The 27,804-nt window shown below is 42.0% G+C and overlaps 1 long non-coding RNA gene across 1 annotated transcript; it reads right to left on the minus strand.

Annotated features, from left to right (window-relative positions):
- Positions 1-763: 763 nt before the first annotated feature.
- On the minus strand, positions 764-6,800 carry LOC133350725 (uncharacterized). The gene is made up of 3 exons (XR_009756101.1): positions 6,703-6,800; positions 4,896-4,962; positions 764-922 (listed from the first exon to the last, which is right to left on the minus strand). It is a non-coding gene; the product is annotated as an uncharacterized LOC133350725 (long non-coding RNA).
- Positions 6,801-27,804: the final 21,004 nt, after the last annotated feature.

Consider the following 27,804-nt stretch of genomic DNA (forward strand, 5'->3'; position numbering starts at 1 on the left):
AGGGCGGTCAGAGAGCCTCGTTTCCATCCCCCACCACCCCCCCCCACCACCTCCCCCCACCCCCCCGCCTCCCCCCGCCTCCCCCCACCACCTCCTCCCCCCACCTCCTCCCCCACTTCCCCCCACCACCCCCCCCACAACCCCCCCCACCACCTCCCCCCCACCTTCCCCACCCCCCCCCACCACCCACCCCCCCCACCTCCCCCCACCACCCACCACCCCCCCCACCACCCCCACCTCCCCCCCACCACCCCCCCACCACCCCCCCCCCCACAACCCCCCCCACCACCCCCCCACCTCCCCCCACCTCCCCCCCACCACCCCCCCCACCTCCCCCCACCCACACGAGACTTGAGGTTTTTCCCCCCTTCCGCTTGCAGTGGCACGGCACGTCTGCTGCCTGGCACATATTTTACCGCGTGTGTTGCATCCTGACAATTGTGCTCAAAGGGCAATTACATTTCGCGGCTGTAGTCAGGGTACACATAAAGAGCAATTCGTTTATTGCTGCAATAAATGAAACAATCTGGATGAGACTCACCATCACGTCACGAGAGAAATATGACTCTCTAATTTAACAAATCGATTTGGCAACACTTGCACACGTCTCCCGGTATTGCTTGTCAAAGAGAACCCCTACCCCAGTGAACTCCCACTTGTTTGAGATAAGGGAAATGCATCTGAAATATATATGCGCACTTGTAATACACAGATGGCTCTGGCAAATGACTCATCCGAAAACAACACAGATGACCTTTCAAAGCACCGCAAATCTCTTTTAATTAAGCTTCTACAAGACAGAAACGAATAAAACACATAAATTCGGGTCACCCATTATTTATGAGCCTCCTGGCATCAGCCCTGGACTGCCAAATGGCCCTCTGCACGGATGGCCCTGAATCACTGGAGCGTCTCCAGTGGCCTGGAATGACATCACTGAATGCACACACCACGACTTACGTCAGCACGTGCTACCACCGCTCTGTGCTGCTCTGGCCCCTGGGTTGGTCGAGATGCTCGTGGGCAGTGCCTATTGCTAGGCAACAGCTTCCGGTTTTCTGTCAGCTAAGTAATTGAGGGAGGGAGGGAAGGGAGGGATGGAGGGGAGGGAGTGACCAGGAAAGAGAGGGGAGATGATTTTAATATATGATTGACAGTAACAGGTCCAGTAGCATCAAGCCAAAAGCAGGTTGGTGTGAGTGGAGTAGCACTCGCTGGGTGTTGCATGCAGTGTGCCCTGTGTGTAATTTGATAGTGCAATGTGCTCTGGGCTATGGAAGTGTTTGTCATGTCAGAGTAATGATATGTACTCGTTTTAGAATACACATCTGTCTCAATAATTTTACGTCGTTAAACTTGTGAAGAAAATTTCGCGACAAACACATTTTTAGATTTGTTGTTTTTGTAATAGACGCACTACTTAATATTTTGTGCAAAATGGCAAACCAAAATGAACACCATTTGGTATCAAACTTGTGGCAATTACGTTGGTGGGGTGGCAGATCCAACTTTCATTTATAGGTCTCATACCCAAAAAACGTGACTTTGGTTCCCTGCCCGTTTGTTTTCTCATGTATACTCCTCGAAGGATTGTTCGGTTGGATTCTTATTTAATACAATCAACAAAATAATAATTAAAAAATATAAGTATAGTAATTATTTTCAACAGGAATTCTACAATAATTAGAATAAAATACAAACTGGATATATAATAATCTTTTAAATACGTTTCCTTCTCACCACACTCCACAAGACACATTTAAATGACACAGTGGGGATGATGGAGACTTTTTAATTAAAGGGAGAAATTATAAAAAGGCACGTACGGGGAGAATACATTCTATACTGAATATAAACTACTCATACCATCTTGCCATCACCCAGGGCATTGCCCAAGCCCCGTGGCTGTATTCACAAAACTCGCACCCTGTCTGGGGGGCATGAAGAAGCCTTCCGACAGGTGTAACACGCAATGGTTTCCATCACAGCCCCGCGGGTGCTGTTACATAACAGCCAGAACTTTGGGAACAGGCAACTAGGATTGCAGCTTTATAAAAAATAAACTCGCATATTGCAGTGGGTGGGAAAGTACTGCCCTCTACTGTGTAGACTAGAGGTCACTTGAAGAGATCTCAGAGGTAGCTCTGTAATATCAACTTCCGTGGGCCGTTCTCTAACATGAAGGATCGCACTGCCCTGAATTACATGATGCTGAAAGCACAATCAGGATAACATTCAGAAAACAAATACCAAATAAAATGAAACATAAAAAAATCATCCAACTGAGTTGACAAAACTCAGTTTTTTTTACAAAGGAAAAATGTGAACATGTTATACCTTTTTAAGCTTTGCCAATCCAAAACTTTTTTTTTAAACTTAATTTATTTTAATGAGCCATCTACGTTGTTCAATTGTAGCAGAATTTTATATAAATGGACAATCTAATTAGACGTGCCTCACTGAAAGATGAGCGCATCAAAAATAAGTTTATTTTTGTTTGATGTCTGTGCAAACACAGATGACGTTCTAATAAAACGTGATAAAAAAACATAACGACACAAACATTTTACTTGAATTATGAACAACGCATCCTATGTCCAAGGTAACCAAAAAATGTAAGCCCAATGTTAATTCAACATTTGCTTTGCTTTTCCCTCTGTCCGAACCAGTTCTCGGCAGTCTGTTTATGCACACTGCCCCGCTCCAGCTGCGACTGGTTTTAAACAGGCTGTTTGCAAGGACCCTTTCAAGAGGTCAGATATCTCTCCCTGTGCTCATCACTCCTGCCTTAGAAATGCTAAAGATAAACAGCCCAGGATGTACCCCTCGGGCAGAGGGTGTACAACAGCAGGTAAATTGGTGCCTTTGTCTTATCTTCAAGGCCACGCATGCACCCGAAGCATTGCTACTTGCTACGGACAGAGAGGACGTTTGTTTAACCACCACGCACTCTACTGCGTAGGTTTTCGCAGTTGTGCTATAGTTCTTTGATATGTCGAACATACGTCCTACAACTCTAGAACACACTATAGAGCTATCATGTGCTTTCTCGAATTAAATGTGCATCACCCTCACATCGCTTTCCCTCTCCTGTGCTCATGTGTCTGCGCTCCTCATACACCAAATGGCAAAATATAAAGTCATAAATGCGAACACTCCGCAGCACCTTGCGATTAATTATTTAATTATATTTTTACATGTTTACGCTGTGATTAACAACAATATATAGGGTAAATAATATGTAATATACGGAAAAGGGGTAGTGCCTCGACTCTTATGAGTCCATCCCCCACTTATAATGCACTATTGAAGCCATGATCACATGGATGTTCTCACATTCAGTCACCAAAATTATGACTGCCTTCTGTTTACAGTCAACAGAAATTGTACATACAACATTCACGGATCACATGGTTCAATTGACCCCTTCCAGACTTGCAATATTTCCTCAACAGTAAGAATGGTGACTGCAGAGCAAGTGGCTTGTTATGAAAACCAAAGAATGTTTGCCCGTTTAAATTAAACTGTGTTTGCTCCACCTAATAAGATAAACCTCAACACGGATGGACCTCTTAACAGCACCACCGACAGGGAAAAGTGGCTTCACATTTATATGGCAACTCCCACTGTGGCATGAGAAATATGTGCAATCCATGTTTATGCTCAATAAGTATGTGAATTATGTAACTGTTTTATTGCCTTTCTGTTGCTTTTTTTTTATGCGTGTGATCTCATTGGAAAAGGATGTTCCACATTGCAGACACGCCTATTCTGTACCTGAGCCCCATTTAAGGGCTTAAATGGAAACAAATCAATCACAATTACAACACGATGGGACAAAATGTGTTAATTTATTTTGCAGGCACCCAGAAAAATAATCTATTTGCTGTCAACGGCGACCGAAATAAACCAAAAAAAATTGCTCCGTGTTTGGACACATCCCTGAACTGTGTGTACAAAAAACATCCCCATTTCATAATACAGTGGCTAAAATGTAATTTCAGATTACTGAAAATAGACTTGCTTTATCGTCACACATTCACTGGTCTGGCTGCGAGGCTGAATGGACGACCTGTTTGGCAGAAAACCCCGCGCTGTGTTTGGCAGATAGGGAAAAGCTCGAAGCAACTCCACCACAACTAACACAGCCAAATAGAGCTTCACCAAGACCAGTGGCATTTAGAACCTATATAAATACGAATTGTATGGTGTTGAAATAAACTAAATGCATTGATGATGAGAATTAATGAAAGCAATGTGCGTCTAATCATGGCATTCTGCAGAACCCAGATAAGTATGTTAAATCAGTTGAAGCCTAGATAATCTCATTTCATTAGTCTGAACAAAATATTTGTAAAATGTGTAATCACAACTTATACAATTTTATCATTTGCATACTGGTGAATCGGCAGAGTGGTTATCAGACTCATGTGACCAAAATTCAATTCTGGGCCGTGGCTAATCATTGGTGAGTCATATCTGACCCATCCTGGGCCCCAGCTCCCTCATCAACCTGCAGAGTGGTAGGTGAAGTACGGTCATACACATCCATGACCGACATAGCATGACATTTATTCATGTGGCAGTGGTTTTACAAAAGGGATGAAATTCTAATTACTTAATTTGTTTAAGGTTAAATTATTATATTAAAATACATATCTTGCAAATCTGCACACCATTTTCCAACATCAGGACCATGTGAATCAACATGTTCACTTGCAGATGGCATCAGGACAAATTCAACACTGACTTTCCATTCCACCATGCCAAGTGTTACAAATTAAAGTTACAAATGCGCAGCATCATGTTTTCATTCCGACGCGAAGTTAGTTGTTCGATGTCTGCTGGTTGAAAATGTGGGACAATCTGTGCCAATAATTGACGTTTGCAATTACCGAAATAGAGACGTCCACCATTTGAAATTCCTCCTCTTTCACGTTACACGAATGGACATTCTTTCGCCTGTGGAAGAAAACAGAAAACATCAGAGAGGGATCTCCCAAGTTTAAACGGGGCAATGATACTTGAACTCCAGCTGCCCCCCCACCCCCCATTTTCCTACATCAAAGTTCTCTCTTTAACCATGACCACCTGCATTCCTCACGTAATGATGAATTTTCCATTGCGTCTTGAGAATAATAGTGAATATGGAAAAAAAATAAGGGGGCACAGAGACTTACGTTTAAGAAAACCAAATGCAACAAGGTGCTACCGTTAACTTTAATAGATTCACAAGATTGTTTACAAGGTGGAGGAAATTTATTGGAATTACTGTAAGCATTATCTTAAAGTAAGACAATTTTTTTCTTTGGATAATCCGTATAACATGACTTTATTTACAGTCCAGCTGGCATCATCACAGAGGCATGAATGGCAATATAGGGGGTGAGTGCATGGAGGGGGGGGGGGGATTCATCTGTTACACCTGGCACAGACAGAGGGTGAGCAGAGTCATTGGGATCAGAAGGACCTGACATGGGGGGGAGCAAAGGCAGTGTTTGGAGTTACCACTACATGGGCCTCTAGAGAACTTTTTCCATTGCCCCTTAACACTGAATAATCACCCCTGCTTTATTCTACACAAGTCTGCATCTTTACAGTGCATTGTTCATCCACAAGGTCACTAAACAACACTCATGCGGAAGCCCTGAAAGTCGAAAGTGTTCCCGCTTAAATAAATGGTGCTGGAAAATATCGGTTTTAAAGGCCAAACTGCTGATGGAACAAAACATCGGTGATCCATTTATTTAGGTTATGAAACACCTCTGAATTTGTTTTATATTCCAACTCTTTGCGAAGTAGTATATCATACAATCACAGTTACCACCATAATACCATTCGGAATGTGAATTTATGTAACACTTTAAAAAGTTACGTTTAGATTTATTAGAGTTATGACATTAAAAAAGTATTTTAAATTGGCCAAAAACCCATTACTTAAGTATTTAAAACATATATTCTTAGAGTATTGTTCCTCTCCCTGCGAAAATCGTGCATGCAAGTAAGCTCACAGCATCCATAATTATTGTTTTGCGCCTCGAATTACCGCTCTGAATTCACTCGTGAATCATAATTACATTTATAAATACAACGGTGCATGAGATAATATGCGAAAGCATGCACAAAGACAACACCACCGTGACATACTGGAGATACACAGACAGGTACACTATAAAAGATGATAGGATGAAAAGCGTGTTCCATAGGGCAGCACAAGTGAGGGTACAAGGAAGATCCAGTGTCAAGTCCATTAAGTACACAAATTACATTTACATGCTTTCTGCATCATTTCTCATGTTAATGATACAGGGAACATTTACCTATTTGTTTTACACATAACAGCGTCATAGTAACAGTCCAAGAAAGTTGCTAAAAGTAAAAAAAAACGATGTTAAATTGTGTTTTACATGTGATAACAATCAAAACTAAGCTACAAAGAACGTCTCTGTTCACTTGTAAGTGGCATCTATTAAAAACTGGACCCAGCAGCTGTGGACACTAAGCTTCTCCACAAAATCTTTCGTGACAAAAATTCGAGCCTTCATGGCCCATGCAACATTGCAAAAAATCTCTCATGCTACATATAATCCCCAACACATGACATTCCTAATACCACAGTTGGTAAACAACTGAACCAACCAAAAATATTTGTTTAGACGTGTCAAATAACAACTTATTTTTTTTTAAACCGTTGTGACTCACGTGTGTTTGCGTTTATGACAGACTGAGCCTGATGGGTAGTCACCGAGTAGAAGCATCCTTGCTGCTCTTCGGACGGACGGGAGGTGCTAAAAGCAAAGAGCTCTCAGCCAGGCCAGAGTGTAGCTGCCTCGGTGTGACTCGGAGCACGCCCAGAATCTGGGGCAGAGTGAGACGAGGGACGGACAACACCCTCGCTTATATTACACTACTGGCTTCTCCCAGGGAGCCAATCACAGCACGCCTCTGCACCAGCGGGCAGCCCCTTTGGCAGGGCACGACAACTGTCACATTATCCCGTGACAATTTTTTGCTGGCTGAGCACGCCAGGTAAAGTGAATAAAGTGAAACATGCGTGTGGCTTCAACGTCTCTCCGGCATGATCGAAGTTTTAACATTTTGAGATGACTTTCTAGGAATGGACGCCGTACGTTTGCCTAATGGGGTTTGTGAAGTTGGAAATATGATCGGATTTCATAACCTTATGAGGAAAGGTCGAAGGTTCAATGCTGAATATCGTTAAGCTTATACATACATACATGCATTATACTGGACGAGTTGTATTGTCATACAAAGTGAAAACAAAGTACTTTTATACAATATTCAGTTGGATATGTACACAAGGAAAAATACTTCAATATTCAGTCAGGTTTAAGATAAACAGTTTATCTCTGCATCCAGATTTCCTTCGCTGACACATTATCTACAATTGTGTACATCATATTGAAGATTTTACCTCCAATTTGATGTGGAAGTTCGAATTTCCAGCGCATGTAGTCTTTATAAAATAATAAATCGCTATTTAATATTTAGCATTATGCGCGATTGCAAAAAGGAGTATGTGTGGCAGCGCATCGTAGTGGTGGCCCATGGGCCGCAAGAGTGGAAAGCCAGTGCATGACCGCAAGAATACACAAGCACATGCATAGGGTTGCCACCTTTTCCAAACATCAAACACAGACCCATCAGCCTGGGTCGATCAAAACAGTACATTAAACTGTCATAAAATTCAACACAAGCCTGGTATTAGATGATTGTAAAAATCTATTCCTGCCACCCGAACACAGGGTGACAGTTCCTGAATTGTCCAGTTCACACCCGGACAGATGGCAACCCTAAGCATGAATAATGATTAATAGGACAAATACTACAGCATTAAATTTCGATTTAAAGCTTTCGTGACTGCAGGGATTCATCTTCTTGGTTCTTTCGGTAAAGTCACGTAGAAGGGAAGTAATAAAATAATAAAAATAAAACATAATAAAATCAAATAATTATCTTATTATGTTTTATTTTTATTATTTTATTACTTCCCTTCTACGTGACTTTACCGAAAGAACCAAGAAGATACTACAGCATTACTATTGACGATGATTTATTTGGGGCCGTCCATAAATGACGTCACGCACCTGGGGCGGGTCAGACATTTGTGTGACGAGGGGGGGGGGGGTTTGAGAAATGTGACGTCACATCAAAATGCAAAACTTTAAGTAAATATAGACAACACGTTCTACTTAATTAAATATGCTTTTTAATAAATGTTTTCTCCTACATCAGAGTACAGCGGCACATTAAATACGCACTACAATGACAATAGTTTAAAGCGATTTGAAGCATGTTTTTTGGGGGGGGGGCAGAGCTTTGTGACGTCATATTTGAGGGGGGGTCTGACTCTTTGTGACGCCGTGTGACGAGGGGGGTCAAAAATCGTCCAAAATCGCGTGACGTCATTTATGGACGGCCCCTTTAAGAAAACAAACTAAATAGCTACACGCACCACTGGTGTTTTTAAGAACTGTGGATCACTGTAAAAATTTGATATGGGATGCCAGACCAAATTTAGAGTTTATGTTTCAATGTACATGCGAAAGGCCAACCAACTAAATAAACTTTTTAAAGAGCTTCCCATCAGCTGGAGAAGGTTTCAAGTTGCGCCCCATCCTTGTTTGAGTTCAATCGTTACAAAAAATTCAACTCTTTGTTGGGATAAAGTGTTCTGATTAAATAAGCAGACACCAGTTAGAAAAAAAGCAAGCAATATCGGGCTTGATATTAATATACAGTACATATGATTGGAAACTATTGCATTTGGAAAAAATCCACACGTTATCAGAACACGAGGGGCAAAGAGCGTATCAGCGGAATGTGGTTTCTAATAGAAGTATGAGCAAGGTTTTTTTTTGTTAAGGAATCAGTGCTATATTTATTCTCAACACACTCTTAAGATAAACATTTGGATAGCTCTCCTGAATAGTTATCCTTCACTGCATATAATCCGAGGTGATATCTTACACAATTTCGATTTAAAGCTTTCGTGACTGCAGGGATTCATCTTCTTGGTTCTTTCGGTAAAGTCACGTAGAAGGGAAGTAATACAATAATAAAAATAAAACATAATAAAATAATTCTTACACAATAATACAACACTGGAGCCACACTGACATTCATCTTGTGGCCAACTGAGCCAGATTCAGTCTGCAATTTATTAACTTGCAGCATTAGCAATTAGGCACACGGAGTTTGAATTGGATACGATTGATAAAAAAAACGCCTACATCGTGATACTTTTACTCTATCAGTTTATAGTGGTCCCATTTTTTATTACACGCTTTTATTTAACTCACTCTGTCTGTTGTTGTTGTCGTCATTGTCGTATCCTCAAATCTTGTAACTCAATTTAACCCACTTCCCAATGTGGTATCGACTGCAATTTGGTATACTTATGTCATACTGATGACAATACTATATTATATTATTTTAAAAAAAGTATTTCTAAACATTAATTTTCATGTTATGTTTCGGCTTGGGTCTAATTGTCCACGCTCAACTGACGTTGGCTGTAAATAACCACGGTTCCTTACGTTATGGCAAGCCTCGGGGTCACTTCCTGGAGTCGTGGAGTTCTGCCATTACGAGTAGGGTACATTTCATGAAAGCGTGTTTTTAAAAAAGTTTTTAAATATTACTTATGTAATTTGCATTGTGAAATTTTGTCATGATGCAAGCTTTTTTTCTCAAAGATTTGCAATGAGCAAGGTCAATGTAAATACAAAAAATAGGATGCAAAATAGTGATTCCTACAGAGCAACTGTGGAGTCATTATATCACAAACAGCAGTGACGTCAGCAACAATAAATGTCTTCAATACCGCAAATAATAATATTGAGACTTTGTAAGCCATATTGATAAACGTTTAAATAGAAACTGTAAATGCTGTCACCGGAGCTGGATATTATGACATTGTAAAATAATCACTTCCAAACAATTGCCTATTGATCAACATGAACCTAAGAGAATGTATATTTTGAACATCTTTCACACCATACGTAGCAAACCGTGCTAATCGGAGGTGTGGGATAGCCTTCAGCCCTGTAAATGTTGGGTGGCAAAGGAAATATCAGCAAGAGCAGCACATACATGTATCCACTCTACACAATCCAGGCACGCTTAAGTTGAGCTTTAGTTGAATCGCGAGGGCAGATGGGTTGAATGCGAAGGGCAGGTGTGACCACCATCCAGTCTGAGTTTCATAATATATCTATTAGGTTTACAGATTTGGATTGATTTCGACACGCCTGATAGGAAGATATTTGCACGGCATTTCCATAAGCCACAAAACTTGAGAACATATAGAAAAAATCCATTAACCAGCAATCCAATAATCCCCAAATCCCTGTAATTCAAGGATTATTGGTAGTTTGCTACTACTCCCGTAATTTGCAAAACACCACGGTGGGTTAAAAACGCTTTGCAGACCGCAACCCACGATCTATAGAACGAGCCTTTTGCCCCTCCAAGGACGGGTGTGTTGCAGTAAATCTGAAACTTGCAAGCGAAAAGCAGACCGCCACGTGATATCCATTGCATCAATTCGTGTGCAATTTGTAAGGGCGCGGTGACACAGACTTATTTCATTTTAAGATTAAAATCCCTTGTTCATCGTGACGTCCTTTTTACTTCTATGTCTCAGTAGCGTTACGGAGATCGCGTGACGTGAGGGTTCTGCCTTTGTAGTGAGGGTTGTAAGTTGACACCGAGGAGGGGGGAGGAGGCGTCACCTGCTCATGATTATTAATCAAGGGGGAGGGTGCTCCATGTGGAGTGACGTCACCTACTCATGATTATTAATGAGGGGGGGGGTCCATGTGGAGGACGTAACCTATTCATGATTATTAATGAGGGGGGCTGGTCGATGTGGAGTGACGTCACGATCGTTGCACACAGACATTCTTGGCTCATTATACTGTACTGTAGTCGGTAATAATGGGGGGGGGGGGGGGTCCATTTGGAGGACGTCACCTGCTCATGATTATTAATGAGGGGGGGGTCCATTTGGATGATGTCACATGCTCATGAATATTAATGAGGGGGGCTGGTCGATGTGGAGTGACGTCACGAGCGTTAAGGACAGACATTCCTGGGTGGTTATAGTAGGTGTTAGGTAGTGCTAATGGAGAACTGGAGTGGAGACGCAGGGAAAAAGCGGAGGAAAGTTTATTTATTTATCATTTTTCGTTATGTTCCAAAGACAGGTGTGCTTAGATTATTTGTTTAGGACTTAAAGATTTAGCATTTTTTTTACTTGGATATTTATTCTAATAAATGCAAAAAAAACCCTTTAACATAGACCCATATGGCAGATTTGCACCATTTGCATCATAGAAGAATGTGTAACCTCGTAATCCACAATTTTTAAGTGGATTGATGTATCTACTGTCACGTGCCCATGCTCCCCTGTAATGTAGGTTAATCGAGTCGCGTGGCTAATTCGCGGCACAAACATTTTTTTTTGCGGATTACAGGACCAAATTCCGCCGTCCACCACGGAATACAGCTAAGGGGCCATCCATAAATGACGTCACACACCCGGGGGGGGGGGGGGGTCAGACATTTGTGACGATGTGTGACAAGGGGGGGGGGGGGGGTTGAGAAATGTGACGTCACATAAAAATGCGCAACTTTAAATAAATATAGATAACACGTTCTACTTAATTAAATATAATTTTTTATAAATATTTTCTCCCACAACATCAGAGTGCAGCGCCACATTAAATACGCACTACAATGACAATAGTTTAAAGCGATTTGATGCATGTTTTATATTTGGGGAAGGGGGGCAGAGCTTTGTGACGTCATATTTGAGGGGGGTCTGACTTTTTGTGACGCCGTGTGACGAAGGGGGGGGAGGGGGGGGTCAAAAATCGTCCAAAATCGCGTGATGTCATTTATGGACGACCCCTTAAGTGATATGCCCTTCCCCTACCGCTTTTCCATGTTTTAGTCAACTCGAGTTGGCAGCCATTTCAGCCTAGAGCCTACATTCTCCAGCTCGATTTCCCTTCGTGGGATGGCCTCAATACACGTCACAATTTTGCCAGAACAGAAATAAATCCCCCAATATGTGACAATCAAAATTATTTTACGTAGAAGGAACATTTACTTTTAAATTCAACATTTAATTTTGTAATAAATGTGATCCTGACCCATTACTCTCCAGTATTTCTGGGAATAGCTTATTCAGAAGCATTTGCGAAATAACTACTCAACTCACGTGAGAACTCGAGTGACTTGGAAAATCCTGGAAACACCAGATTAAAGTCGAATACAATTAAGTCGACCTGAATTAGATGCCCATGCACATGAGGTGGCATATTCTGGAAGAGACCGGCTAGCTTAGAATAATGCAGACATTGCAAAGAGTCATCATAGAAGACACATCCGTAATACATGTGTAATGTAGCTCTCAGAGACACCGTCTTGTTCCTTGATGTATATTTATTACGAATAAAGCCCGCTGACAACTTAACGAGTAACCGCAAGTGTCTATTATATACTCTTGGGTAATTTATACAACTCTATTCGGAGACAACGTAACTCCAACCCTTCAAGACTTCTCGGTGCCCACTCCAAGACGATGAAGACGACGCGTTCTAAGTCACAAGATTCCCCACAACAACAGCCCCCAGATCCGGTCCGGCTCTTATCCTTCTCACGACCTGGCCACGCCCCTATTCCAGAACTCTCGCTCTGCCCTATTGCAATTTACGCCCGTTGGGTCCCGTGCTTCCCCTCCCGTGACCCTGTCAACGCTTGTCCCATCAATCATTATTAGCAACCACTTAGGTCCCACATTGCCCTAACATGACCCTGTTTGTTCCCGTTACTATAATTAGTAACCATGGTCCCTGGGAGCCGTACTGTCCCTGTATCACCCCGTACTGTCCTTATACATGGCAAAGCTGCATTGGAGGTGCAGTATAAATAATACATGATTATGACGATGAAGAACACATGAGTAGGATTCTTAGAAAACAGGCAGTACAATTAGAAACTGAAACAGTTAAAAGCAAACAGAGTATACATTATTTTTACCATGACAGATTAGACTTTTGAGCTAAAACAAATTTCTGGTGAATATATTGAAAATGCCTTGGGATTAAGAACTACCTTCCAACGACTGTCTTGGATTGTCTATATTTCACCAGTCTCTACACCTCAACTCCTATGACCACAGTCCTGATGTAGCATCAAAGCCATAAAGTCAAGGCAAAATGCGTGGTGCTTGTGTCTATGTTGCAAACGATAACACTGATGAGGGCTAGTTGGCCCAAACGGTGGCAAATGTGTTTTTTCCATTAAGATCATAAACTAAATTCCATTGTACATTTTTGCCAATGTACCTTGAAATTTTGGCACAACAATAAAAGGTGGTGCATGACTTAATTTACAATAAGCATGAATGCCATTTATGTTCTGCAGCAGCTAGTAACTCAAGGTTAAAAAAAAAACATTCCACAGAAAGTTAGTGCCAAGTATAAAATATATTTTATTTTTATTTTACTTTTTATTAATTTTAATTTTTTACCTACGTGACTTTACCGAAAAAACCTAAGAATATGAATCCTTGCAGTTACGAAAGCTTCAAATCTAGAAGGAATAAAATATATACTTTGTACACAAAAAAGTTATAAAGTTTAGAAGGTCCGCAGACTGACTGACTAAAACATTATTGATGTGATGAGTCCTTTATCTATTTGTTAATGTGTCAACCACTATTCAACACGAGAGGAAAAAAAGTGTATTAAAAGTACATTACATATATTCCCACCTATTGCTCCAAACCAAACTTTAAAACACCAATCACATTATCGACATCAATACACTGTAGCATTTTTTTTCAACTATCTTCACAATTCCGTTTGAAGTACTGTATTAGCACACAATTGTGTCTTTACCTACTTTTCAATGAGGCCATGTTTGATTTGTGATTGGGGATATAATTCAGCATACTGACGCACCCTATGCATGTACGTGTACTTTAATATAAATTATTTGGGCTGGGATATAGAAGAGCAAGTAGCTCTTTAATGCGGTACTCAGTACCCCACTCTGAAAGGAAAGAATCAGACGGCCGTGATGAAGTTCAACTTATTAGCTCCGGTGAGGCATGTGACCTCCCCCCCCCCCCCACCTCCGTTAGAGGTCACCCCACAGCACAAGCCACTGCACAAATCAACAAATCCACTGCATTAGCACGCAACGAACTGTGCACAAGTCCCGCAACATACTATATTGCTGTAAATTTTAAAAGGTAAAGGTGCAGCCGTGAAATTACTTGTTCATGTCCCTGCCGGAAGAAGGGCCTACACTTAAGTTAATGCAATAAAGCCGCCCCTCCTGAGGGTATATGGACTACTTTCCTACATTGAATACTCACCAGATGTCTTGAAAGAGATTAAGAAAACCGACTACACAGAACATTCCCGTCGCGCGGTTAGGTGTCCATTGGTTCAACCGCCGTGCCAACAGATCAAACCAGCCACCTCTAGATTGCAAGTCAAGTGTGCTCACCATTACTACTTAGCAGCATTCCTCAGGTATCACCACATCGGTGGTATTTTTGTATGGAACTGACCAGGTTGCCGAGCTGTCAGCTGTCTTGTTGCAAGAGCACCATGCAATGAGCATTTGCACAACTTTTCCACAAATTAGGCAACCTCACCATCAAAATTTGAGTCATCAAAATAATACGTCCCAAGTGTAATTCTGAAATTAAAGTTGTAGAAAATATGGCTTATTTATGACATTGATGGCATGACATGTACACCGACTGCACCATTGGCCACCCCAGCATGGAGTAAGTCCGTCTGTTTACTTTGGTCCAAAACCGTAGCATTGTATGAGCATTTCCCCCCTTATCAAGGCAGGGTAGATAAATTACTAACATCTGAATGACATTCCGAAATGGTTGCTGGAATTTGCCCAAAGTAAAAGTTATTTCACGACCAGCCTGCCTACCCCACTTCTTTAAAGTGTCCAAAGATGACAGCCAAATTTGTGGAAATACCCACGTAACGCCAAAGCCTCAGTTCGACCAAACTTTATTTACACCCTAAACGACAGCCTTGCAAGTCAACTCTACTGTAAGTGGAAGCCATTGAACGGTGAAGTAAAACAACCAAAGTGTTATCCAATATTTGCATTCCTCCTCCTCCTCCCACCACCAACCACATCATCTCTGATGAGCTGAATTCATTGCCGCCCCATACGAAATATCAATTCGTCAATTTTCCACAAACGCTGCAGACTTGCAGTGCGTCCACGGAAAGATTAGTGCTAAATTTAAATGGCAACACGTGTAGGGTTTGTGTTACATGCCTCTGGGTGATGATCAAGCCAAAGGCTAAAGGCCCTTTAAACACAAGACAAGAATATAAGTGCCTATAACATCACCATTCAAACCCATCGTGTAAATCATCAATGTGTTGGCCCCTCTATTCTAAAAATTAAACACTGAATAACAGTGAATGCATTTATGTCAATGTTTTCTCCAAAATAAGATGGTATTTGTCTCTGTACGGTACACTGTATCAAAATGTATTACTCTGCATCGGTTATTACTGCACTCTACCGTATAGATACAGCTACATTAGTGCTGCATACAGCAACGAAATGATATTTGCACAAATAAACAAAGTAAACAGGGCAATACTTTTTTTTAAATAGCAGAACAGTAGAGGAAAAAAAAATAATGCAATAATGTCCAAAATCAAACTTTATCTCTTGATGTGAAGCGTTTCAGACATGCTGTAAGGGGTTCAATAAAAACATAATTTCGTCACGTAGCAACACAGTGCTGTCATTACTGCCCATAACACAGTTAAAACAAAAACATCAAACGCACACAAAAATATTCAGCACTGCACACATTGCACCGCTTCTGGGGGGTGGGGGACGGACGCGTGAAATGACACAGCACGCAGCCTCCCAGCAGCAGGCCTCACCCATGCCCTTCGCTCCCTCTCCTCTCCATCCCTGTAGCCCCCAAACCTTCCCCTTGCTCTGTTTGTGGAATCAAATTGGCACTCGGCATCAACCCCCCCCCACCCGGTGCCCGACTGCTTCCCAGCCCATCCCCTCCGTCCCCTCCATCACCTCCCCCCGTCTTCACCACACAGTGCAGAGCCTTTTTAGGATGGAGCTGATCTATTTAAAAGCAGGAAGCTTGCTGTAAACACACAGTGGGACGTGCAGTACCCGCACCAGGCCTCTCTTTGCACAGGCGTGCCCCGGTACTGACGAGTGGGCTATATTTTTTTTACACTGTTATGTCAACACACATCTGGCTTAAGGCTATTTGCTTGTATTTCATCACTTACTGGAAATGCATTATCCCTTTTATGCTTTAAATACAAGTTGGCAAAGTGGTAAGTAGCCTTTCCTCAGCGTAGCTCAGAGGCCAGAATGTGTTTTGTGTATGCGTTCAATTCCAAGGTTTCAGGGGCTAGACCGCCGAGCAATTTCAACCCGTTTCTGGCCCATAAAATATGACAACGGGAGACATGATCAAACAAGCACAGTATCTGTTGGCATACATATGGATAGCAACGATATGGGTCCATAATTCACACGGAAAGGCCATGGCACGCCAATATTGCTTGGCCAAGGCAGTAAAAATTTGCCCCACATGTTTTCAAATACAACCACTTTGGAATTATGGTAAAATTAGAAAATCTGGAGTTTGACCTCGTGAGCGTGTGAGATGGAAATAACTAAAAAGGGACCCACAAGCCCGATGCAGCTGTACACGTTTTAGCTCCCAGCTCATAAAATGAGACCATATCGATGGCTCCCAGCCCTGCTAAAAGCCCTCTATATTTCACGTGCGGTATTGCGGTTACCATTGATGTGACATTCCAGTACAAGATTAAACGTCAAGGCTGAGCAGTCGGTGTCAAATCTTGACTTAAAACTTTCGTGACTGCAGGAATTAATATTTTTGGGTCTTTCGGTAAAGTCACGTAGATAGGTTCAAAAAATAATAAAATAAAATAAAACTACGACGTTTCAGTGTCAAACCGAAGGTTACAGATGTTGTGAGGGTATGCGTGCGCAATTGCAGTGGGGGAGTTGTCTTTTTTGAGTGTGGAGAGGTTCTTCTCTACAGGGGAGTGAGGTCGTAGGTTACCATAAACATAGCTGAAGGCTAATATTTGGGGAAGGGCATATAGCCACAATATAGCCAAGACGTGGAGAGCACAAGGCTTCATATGGACCCATATTCAAACCAAAAATCCCAATGTCCAAACCTTTAAGAATGAAAAGTGCTATAAATTGCCATGTCGCTAGAAGAGATGATGGCCGATGGTAAATAATAATTACATAGTGACAGACGACGAATGAAACATCCAGAGAGGTGGATTGTTACATCGTGAGATCACTCGAAATGGTGGTGGCTCGGTGTGGCCTTAATCAATTGATTGACCATGGCTTATGATGATGATGATGATCAAAGGCCAGATTTAGTCTCACTTAACCGTCTACTTTATAATGCATCTGTTATTCAACCCGTACTGATCAGTATCTATATCTACCATTATAGTATGCACAGAAGTTGGAGAGAGGCGATGTTTTTCACTTACACAGCCTGCGAGAACCGAGTGACACGCTGTCAACGCACATGCAGATCAGGTTCTATCGGCAGAATAAACTGGGCTGTGGTGACTTGAGTAACTTATTCTGAGGATGGGAGCACCTCAACATTACCATTCAGCCAAGCCTACACTCCCTGAGCCCATTCACAGACAATTAATGGACTCTAACCTGGTCATACATTAAAGATGCCAGTACTTTCCTTCCCACAAGTAAACCATTCTTGCGGGAGAAATCAATATTTACACACGTATAACTCATGTGGATGTCACAATAGCCCTGCTCACTCTGATCTGAAGATGCGCCATTGCTCGAAACATTCATCATTAGCCAAGGTCTATCCACTGTTAGAGGAAGGCCTCCCGAAGCTTTAGCCATCCCTCATAGTCTTACGATGTAGCAATTCAACAATATCCTGCAAACATGCTTATCCCGTGGATAAGCATGTTTGCAGGATATTGTTGAATTGCAGCTAATCCGGCTGTGACGGTCCCACCTGATGATGGAGACTTGTGTTGCCTCCGAAACGTCGTGATTTTTGTTTTATTTTATTTTTATTAATTTTGATGTTTTACCTACGTGACTTTACCGAAAAAACCTAAGAATATTATCCCGTGGACTCCACGGTGGACATCCTATCATATATATGTTCCATCCTTGGCTGCCAATTTGTCATCGGTGTCAAACTCCATCCATAATCCCATCTAAGTGATGTACACCTCCGATTAGCACGGTTGGCTACGTACGGTGGCGAGTGTCTAACCGTCCATATGTTTTAACTTACATTTTCTCTATAATCCACGTGTTTCTCTTTCTGGAATTTAGTGTAATTCCAGGCATACCTCTCCATGCTACTTTGCACACTTTTCATATCCACCTCCCCCCATTTTATGTCAATGCCTGTTCTTCTTTTGTATGGCAGGATGGAAAAGCAACAGAATTGAAACATGTTATCCTGTAGTTGAGTGAATTCTTTCAACCAATTCAAGGCGGGCGTAGACTCTCCATCGATCGCATGGGCACATGCCTATGAGTATGTCGGCACATTAGTATGTTGTTTTTCACGATCAAGTTCATATTTCCCAATAGCACTACACTCTGTTATCGCCCATCTCTTCATCTAAAAATACTTTGTGTCCTTGTTTTTAATGTGGGGTTTTGCTATAGAGATCTGCATAAAATTTGTTCACTTATTTTGTTATCTTGGTTAATCTTAATTAAATTCAACAGAAAATGTGTTTGAAGTTAATAAAGGTAGTACCTTACTTTTTCTTTGATTTCACATACAGCATGCTAATACAATTCCATTTTATTAAATAAAAGTAATCATAATGTAAGTAACATGCTGCTTATTACATCCAATAGTTTATGAGCTGGGGTGTCCAAATGCACGTCTCACAACTTTAAAAAATTATTGCTTTGAGATTTTAATTAAACTTATGGCTTAATGCGCTGTGGAATGCAGGGTTAAAAGTGGCATTAGTGGGGTAAAAAATATTTCACGGCACAATTAAATAACCCTATTACTATAAACAAGTAACAATTAATCCTTCATGTGGTGACTCAACTTGCGTGATTCCTCCTGGGCGTTGCAAGCATGTGCTTATAAGGGCATTTCAAACGGACAGAACCAGATTATGACGTCTAATTCTATACTACGTCAACGCAATCGATGACGGTGATGCTTGAGGATGATAATAATTTATGCGTACCTTATGGCCTGTACTCCATTTACAGGATTCAAGGTATGTCAATCCACTTCTGGATGAAGACCCTCACCCTGTGCCATGTCGGTGACGGGGCTTGTTCGACAATGCTTCACTTTGCTGATCAGTGTGGATTTCGTGAACCTGGGAGCCCAGTACTGGTGCAGATCACCAATCGTCACTGATGTTAGTCATTGTCGGGAAACGGATTCAAGTTGCCAGGTTCATGGTAATGCGCTAACCACTGCACCGTCACTCCACTTCTATTTACTGCATCAAAATTCACCATATTAGATTAACCCGATAATATCAATTATTGTAGACAATATTAGTAACCAGTACGTTCCCATCTCAGTGGAGATTGGATGCAGTAGTTTTCCCACTCTACGATGAACTGGCCACAGCTCATCAAACCTGTACTGGGGAGGCCACCATCCATGAATTAATTGAGAAAACACTGTAATTACTAAAATATTTCCAATTTTGCATAATTTCATTCCAAGAAAATATTCCCCCCCCACTCCCCAAGTTTACTCAAAGTCAAAGTGAACTCCTGCTCAAATGGACGACGGGGCAGTACTCATCTCCAGTTTACAACTCTAATCTAGTGGTGGGAATTCCTCATTCCTATAATGGGGTGAGTCTTTTCATAGGACAACAACTGTTGGCTTCCCCACAGAGTTGTGCTCATTTTTATTTAACACAGAGGGATGATGGGTTGAACCAGGAATTTAACTCTCAACCTTCCGATTACGAGCCGCTCGCTCTACCACTGAGACACTTGGCTGAAACGTGTAAAATACGAACATTCTCACTGGCAGCAGTTCGCTTTTCTAAAATAAAATTTCCATTTCAGCACAAACGTTGCTGACATCATATGAAGTCAGCACTTTAATTCCACATGGCAATGCAGTTGCTTAGCTGTAAAGTTTTAAAATAAAAAGAAGTATTTAAGTTATTTACTTTCTTAAGCACATTTTTTTTTTTGCTATTGTGATCACATGGTCAAAATAACACAACACTGAGATAACATCTAAACTCAGTGATGCGGGAAAGCAGGAACAGTGCCCACAAGTTGGCAAGATGTTATGGTGCCTCTGGTTTAAACGAGTTTGATCTAAATACATTTTTCTCAAAAATGTTACTTTTATAAAAAAAAAGGGGCGTTCAGTGAAATAATAATGACAGGTCCTTTGAGAATTTCGTAATTGGTTTTTAGTATAATTAATACATTTATAAACCTTGAATTGTTTTTGAATTTAACAATGTCTTATCTCTTCAACATTTTGAGTTCACGTGATAAGTGAGAACAGGTAGCATTTTGAGTTATGTGGATACTCAGTACGTCCATAATCACCAAGTTGTCTGCATTCAATGAGAAATCATGTATTCGAGCAAATATTTAATACGCTTATTGACTGGCTTCCGAAACTAATTTTACTCATAACTTAATAAGATAAATACACTTTCATTCAAATATTATAAATTTTTCTTTTAATAAATGTGTTTTTTTACAAGGAGCGTGTCATGATGATAGTGTAGGTCAGAGTGAAGGTCAGAAGGTCATCACTGGTTAATGACATTGATGCCACCACATTGACCATCGCTTCTTTACATCTGCAATCCTGTAAAGTTTAAATGATTTCAGTGTCTATAAGCTTCGCCAGTAACATTAGATATTCCAAATTATATTCTGACGAAGTCGTCACGCAAATTATAAATAGTTTTGAGCTCACTTGGAGGCACACTCCGTTGACATCATTGTGGCTTTCTTTTAATACACCACTGGAGTACTCCCCTTTAAAATTGGTTATAATCTCATTAATGAACCTGCAGGCATGTGTAGAAAAGCCTGGCACGTACACAGCCTAGGTTCATATCTGCAATATATATTTTAAATCAAGTCTTTCTTTAAGCAAACTCCTAAAATAGTAACACGGAATACTTACACGTATATACTAAATGTTCACCCATTTGTGTTGATCTTTTTTACTCCAGTTTACCCATTGATTGGTTAAATAATATGGGCATTTTTCTTTAAATACACAATGTTTCTGCGGAATGAGAAGAGTGAAGTTTTAACGCTGCGTTGGACACACGCACGCTCCAGTGCATATCACATCCCACACTGGACACAGTGGCTAGAGCGAAATGTACACTCAGAAATGTTCCAGTCACTTGGAAAATTATGGTTGAGGGTCAATTTAGCCCATCATTCCCCTGGTAATCAAGACTGTGGTCATCCTATGAAAACACTGACCCTGTCATGGGAATATGGAATTTCCACTGCTGGCTCAAGGCCACCAAAATAATTAATTCCCACCCCCAGTGCTCATTTGAGTATGGGGCCACTTTGGATTTTGACCTGATTATTAGGGTGTCAGCACTATTGAGTTTTTTTTGTAGTGGACAGAGGACTGGATGCCCTGCCTGTAGAAGATTAGTCGTGAAGCAAACACCACAAACTCTACCACTCGCACAAGCATCTCAATGCACTCCGTGAAGCAGCCCAATTTCCCCCGTGAACTTGACTGTCTTAGCCCAAAACACCCACTAGATGGTGACACACCTTTTCGCAAGTAAGGTGCATTGCTGAACGATGAAAAGCTCACCTGCATACCTCAACGTGGTTAAAATAACAACTGCCTCATTTGACACACACACAATGTGAGCACAACACAAATGTTTCAATTGTGGCTAATCATACCTGGCAATATGCCAGTAATGTGATTGAGCCTATAATCTATGTTTTTGTTTTTCAAAATGTTTTTGTTTTTCAAGAGCATTGGGGTGGGGACGGTGACGCAGTGCTTCACGAACTGCATTATAATTCCAGCAACCTGAGCTCCTAACTTGCCATGGCTAACGTGAGTGGAATATTATATCTGAACGAGTCATAGGCAGCCCCTACAGTAATCCGGCCTGACCAGTATGGTGATGTATGGCCAAACAACCCCGAAATCCCGCTGACTGACATGATATGGGGATATCTAATTGGGTTGCTACCTTTTCCACAGTCCAAACCCAGACATTTCTCAGTTAGCCTAGGTCTATCAAAACTGTGTGGCATACTGTAATCAAGTTCAACTCTATTCCACCAGATCTCGGAACAAATAAATTCCTGCCACCCGAACATAGATGCCAATTCCTGAATTGTATGGATCAAATCCGGAGAGTGGGCAACCCTAATGCTTTCAACCCACAGTTGATTGACAAATTGCTGTAAATTACGATTATTGTAGATATTGCCCTTTCCAATAAGAACACTTAAAAAATATTTATTCGGCTAAAAAAGTGTTACTATTGTAAATATTTCAATCAACTCTGCATTTGATTGCTGCAACTCATACGCATGGAGGTGGTGCCACAAATCCAAACGGTAGTTTATTCACACTGATACTGCAATTCAACAGCAACGCTTGATTCTAACCATATCAATAGGGCTAGAGAATACTTTGACATCGCATAGCAATACAATCCATTGTTGTTCTGTGCAATGCCACACCTTGCTTGTGATACATAGAGAGGATAGAGACTAAAAACAGAACTGGGCTCCAATTTTTTAAGGGAACTTCCAAATTACTCACACAATGTGTTTCCATTGATGCATCGAGAGCGTTTTTTGCGAGGCATTTTTATTGGATGAAGTGGCTGTCAGGTAGTGTTTCAAGTTTATTTTGTTTAACCAGGTGAGAACTCAAGAGACCAGAGATGAGTCTCATTTGCAAGTGATCTTGATCACCAAAATGACCCAAACCATTATTAAATAGGTACAGCAATGAAAATCAAATAGAAAACGAGCAAATCCAACTGTGTCACATGAGAATTGAAAATATGGCAAGAGGATAAATGAACGCTAAATAATACATTTCCTGTTACATTGGTCAGCCTGGGTAGATTATTTTTTAGAATGATTGTAGTATAATTTCAATAAGTTCTGCCTATATCAAAATACACAATTTCCACTGATCAGCGCTAACATGGGAATTACAATGTTTTTGTCTGTATTGAAACTTCCTTCCTGGAAGCTTATAAGCCCCCAAGTAACACTTGCTCCATATTTAGAGCAATGCATTAGCAGGTCCACCACTTACATTCACATCATAAGCAGCTCTGCATTCCCAGTAGATACTCAACGTTGGGCCAATTTGGCATGTGGTTGGAAATGTTGTCCCAATGTTCCATGTTCACTGGGTTGTTCACGAGCAGTGAAGTGTGGTTATTATAAAGCTTCTAACAGAGCTGCATTGTATGTCGTTTTGCTTTGACATGAGAACACATCGACCTGATGATGAAGCCTGCCAACAACAGTCGCTAGGGTCTTACAATCCTGCAAAGTATGGCTGACACCTGCTGCTTCCAGCAAGTGCTTGCAGGTGCTAAACAAATGACATACTTAGAAATTAGCCAAATTGTTTGGCAATGTATTGAGGCAAGTCAAACTTTGAATCGGTCATGAGATAAATCTGTCTTACCAGAATCCCAGTGATGCTCATCCATCTTGCTTTGATTCCTCCTCTCCCCAAGTTCTTCTAAGTGTCATATTCAACTGGCAAAATCAAAACTCCAGGTGCATACACAAAAGCAATTAACAGCACTGTACGGCACTGTGTATGTACGTATGTTGAACTTTTTTTGCACCGTATGTAGCCAAACGCGCTAATCGGAAGTCTGGGGGAAAGAAAACAAACTAAACACAAACATGTAATAGACTCTGTTACATCAACTGACATTGTAATCATTGCTTGTCTGTATGTCGCATGTATGAATTTGAACTTCTTTCGCACCGTACGTAGCCAACTGTACTAATCGGTTGCCATTGATCACAAACATACATGGCACACACTAAACCATTATACGTACGTAGCAATAGTGTCGCTTTGGTCAAGATATATCGTGGCTAGCAGGCAGAGGTCGCAAACGGGTTTTGATTCCTTACCCGTACCCGGCCGCACCAGGGTCGCAAACGGGTACCTGTATCCTACCCGATACCCGGCTACCCGTACCCGGCCGGGTATCGGGTAGGGTACGGGTACGAGTACCCGATTGCGACCTCTGGGATAAAGCCATGTTGCAGGCGCGGGTGGGTTGCTTCTAGGAACTTGAATTGTGAGAAGAGACAAGACGTTGGGGAATGAGTGACAAACGGTGACTCACCAGTGACTCACGGTCTACCCGTACCCGGCCGTACCAGGGTCGCAAACGGGTACCCGTACCCGGCCGGGTACGGGTAGCTGGGTATCGGGTAGGGTACGGGTATCGGATACCCGGTTGCGACCTCTGCTAGCAGGAATGATGGCCGGTCGACGAGACTGGTGGTGAAATTCCAGCCAAATAAGAGAATGCACTCAAGATAAATATGACCGTGGAGATGGAGGGATGAGAACAGTTCATGTGCAGGAGTGAGATGTAATGCGGCATCACAGGACTGCGCGGGTTGGCGAAAGTGAGGGTAGGCCTTGATTCAGCAGTAGATAGACCATGGATGATGACGACCATGAAACCCATCGTGTCTGTGATTATGTACAACTTTTTCTCAGACTGCCTTAATTATTTCAATGATTCACACTTAACGATTCACCACGTTACAAAACCGTGCGCAGCGACGAACCAAAATAGTTTCGCGATTGTAAGCGAATCCCTTTAGGAGTGGAGGTGTTTTTTTTGTTGCTGCAGACGGGGGGAGGCTACATTGAGTGGGCACAGAGGGCCCCTTAGGCTGCGGACAAGAATGTGCAGCCTCCACTCCTCTGGGCTATTGCATTGATCAGCTGTGCAGGGAGGCAGCAAGAATTGGTGGGGCGGGGGGGATGAGAGTGCGTGCCGGCTTGTCTAAAGGGCACGGCGCCAGCCTTACACATTTAGCCAGGGAAGCAAACAACAGGTGGAGGTCATGAATACACCACGACAGCAAAGATGTGCGTGCGTGCGTTCAAGGGTGAGAGTCATTCGCGCAGTTTAAAGCGCATAACGTATGCTGCCCAATTCCATCAGCTTCATAAGCTCCAACAGCCAGTTCTTCCCGGTCCTTCCAGCATCACTCCTTGTCCGACTGTATGAGTCACACGAGCTTGCTTTGAAATTAAAACCATTGCCATGTTTCCACGACCACTGGGGACGCGCGCTGGCACAGTTCGTGAGCCGGGCAAGTGGGCTTGGAAATTATTTTCACGTCAACCTTATCGGGACAAACCAGCAGCAGTGGCATAAGCTACAGAGTGTGTAGGTGGTGCTACTGCATCACGACCAGGCATTGACAGCTCAATACTATGAAATGGCACAAGGAATCCCGCGCTGGGACCTATGCAAATCACGTCTCACCACTGGTCAGTACAAGCGAGGTCCCATGGCGTTTGCTTTAACTGGGCTGTGTGGATAATTTGCATAAGGGAGCCGTACGCATTCACCTTGGGTTGATGTCGGGCAGAGGTGTTACACGATGGGGTCAACTCCACAGAGAAAAAATGCGCAGTTCGTGAGTGGCAGAAAATTAGGTTGAGATTCCGTAATCTAACCGAGTGTGTCTGTATGTTAAACCTGGTTAAAGCTTATTTTTAAAATAATCAATCACATTGCTTCCCTCTAGCAATGGAGCGGTGTAGGGTTGGGGGATTAGAGCGCGTTGAGGGAGAGATGGGCTGATCCCCCTCGCCACGTGGCTATTGAAGCGGAGACACAAGGAGTCCCGCTGATCCACTCCAGAAGAGACTCAGCGTGGCTTGGGTCTGCTTTCCTACGGTCGTGAACACACAGTGTGTGACAACGATGACTCAAGTAGATGTGTGCGGAGGAGGCTGCGAAGCACCAGGGGTGGTACAATCGTCGAGATGTCGTGATTTAAAGTTTCCTAAATAGCACAGGCACAAATGTGCTTTTTATAACTCAGTGTTGTCAGCCCGCCTGTGACCAAATCACCCACAATACGCGTGTTCTCATTCATATGCTTTGGTTATTTCGGTAAAGTCACGTAAAATAAAAATAAAATAAAAATCATCAAAAACAAAATCCACTAATGTAGACTATTGCCTGGTTCTTAATTTGAGTGAGTGTACTGGCAGTCTATAATGTAGACTATAGCCTGGTTGTTAAGTTTGGTGAGTGTACTGGCAGTCTATAATGTAAACTGTAGCCTGGTTGTTAAATTGGGTGAGTGTACTGGCAGTCTATAATATAGACTGTAGCCTGGTTCAGATCTCAGAAGCGAAGTACCATTGAGCCTGTACAGTGGTTGGTTATACGATCACCATGCGTAACAGGTTGTTATAGGCTGTGGAGCTACGTGGTGGGCAGTAGAGGGCAGTCCAGGAAAAGTGTTAATAACTGTACTGTACTTCTATGTCTCCATGCTTTCTGCCTTCACCAACAACCCGCACTGACCAACATGGTGAAGTATGGTCATATGCATGGCTTGAAGAGGCCCTCATTCAACTGTGGATTGAGAAATGGGCTGTACATGCAGATGTTGTAAAACCTATTCAGTAAATGCTATGCATGATATGTATTTATTTGTGCATTTGTTCTATAATATAAAATAATCCACATTTTAACTGGTGGCTTTCTTGACAATATTTTATATATGAGAGAGAAAACAAACTTGATATATAATGTACACACACATATGCAGCACATGTCAGAGCAGGTGTGCATCAGAGACGTATAAATGAATGTAACATTCACAATATTGTGCTATGAATAGCTGTTTCAATGAACGTACAAATAAAGCAAAAGATTTGTAAAATAAAACGTGTTATTTTTTTTACTGCCACTGCTATTTTTCTGCTACAACGTTAATCACACGCAGTACATAACACACACACGGCACAGACCTGGCATATCTGTAATCATGTTAAATGAGTGACGCTGCTAGGCGCAGTGGTGGCGAGATGCTTTCTTGCCTGGTATACAGGCCGTGGAATCGATCCTAACCACTGACGCCTGTATATCATTTGAGTTGATGCGGCACTAGCACACGTTGAGGCGGTGCTGTTTTATACATGGCACCCAGATGCTATATATACCCAGGATAATGCTGGAGGGATGTCTTGGCTTGGGATCGTGAGGTATTTTAAGTATGGGCATACTTAAGGTGCATCTGAACCGGAACCCTCAAATGTGGGCATGTCTATCATGTCCTCTCTGTGTTCTGTGAAAAGGTCCACAGCATTTGCTGTGGACCTTTTTTTTGGGAGAAAGAACTCCTAATAAATTATTTCTATTTTACCAGATAAGGCCCACTGAGCTTTTTAGCTCTTTTAAAGAAGCGACCTGGCCACAAATGATAACTCAACGAAGTTGCTTATCATGTGGAAATGTGAAGCAACCAAATACTCGAAACTTACGTCGATTCTAAATGTGGAGGGAAAAATCCGAGAACCCAGAAAAGAAATCAGCGCGACCACGGGGAGAACATGCAAACTCCACACATACAGCAGGCGTCAGACTCGGGGTCGAACCTACGACCTCCCGC

Source organism: Lethenteron reissneri, chromosome 34 (assembly GCF_015708825.2).
Source record: "Lethenteron reissneri isolate LAM-NWPU_2019-01 chromosome 34, ASM1570882v1, whole genome shotgun sequence".
NCBI lineage: Eukaryota > Metazoa > Chordata > Hyperoartia > Petromyzontiformes > Petromyzontidae > Lethenteron > Lethenteron reissneri.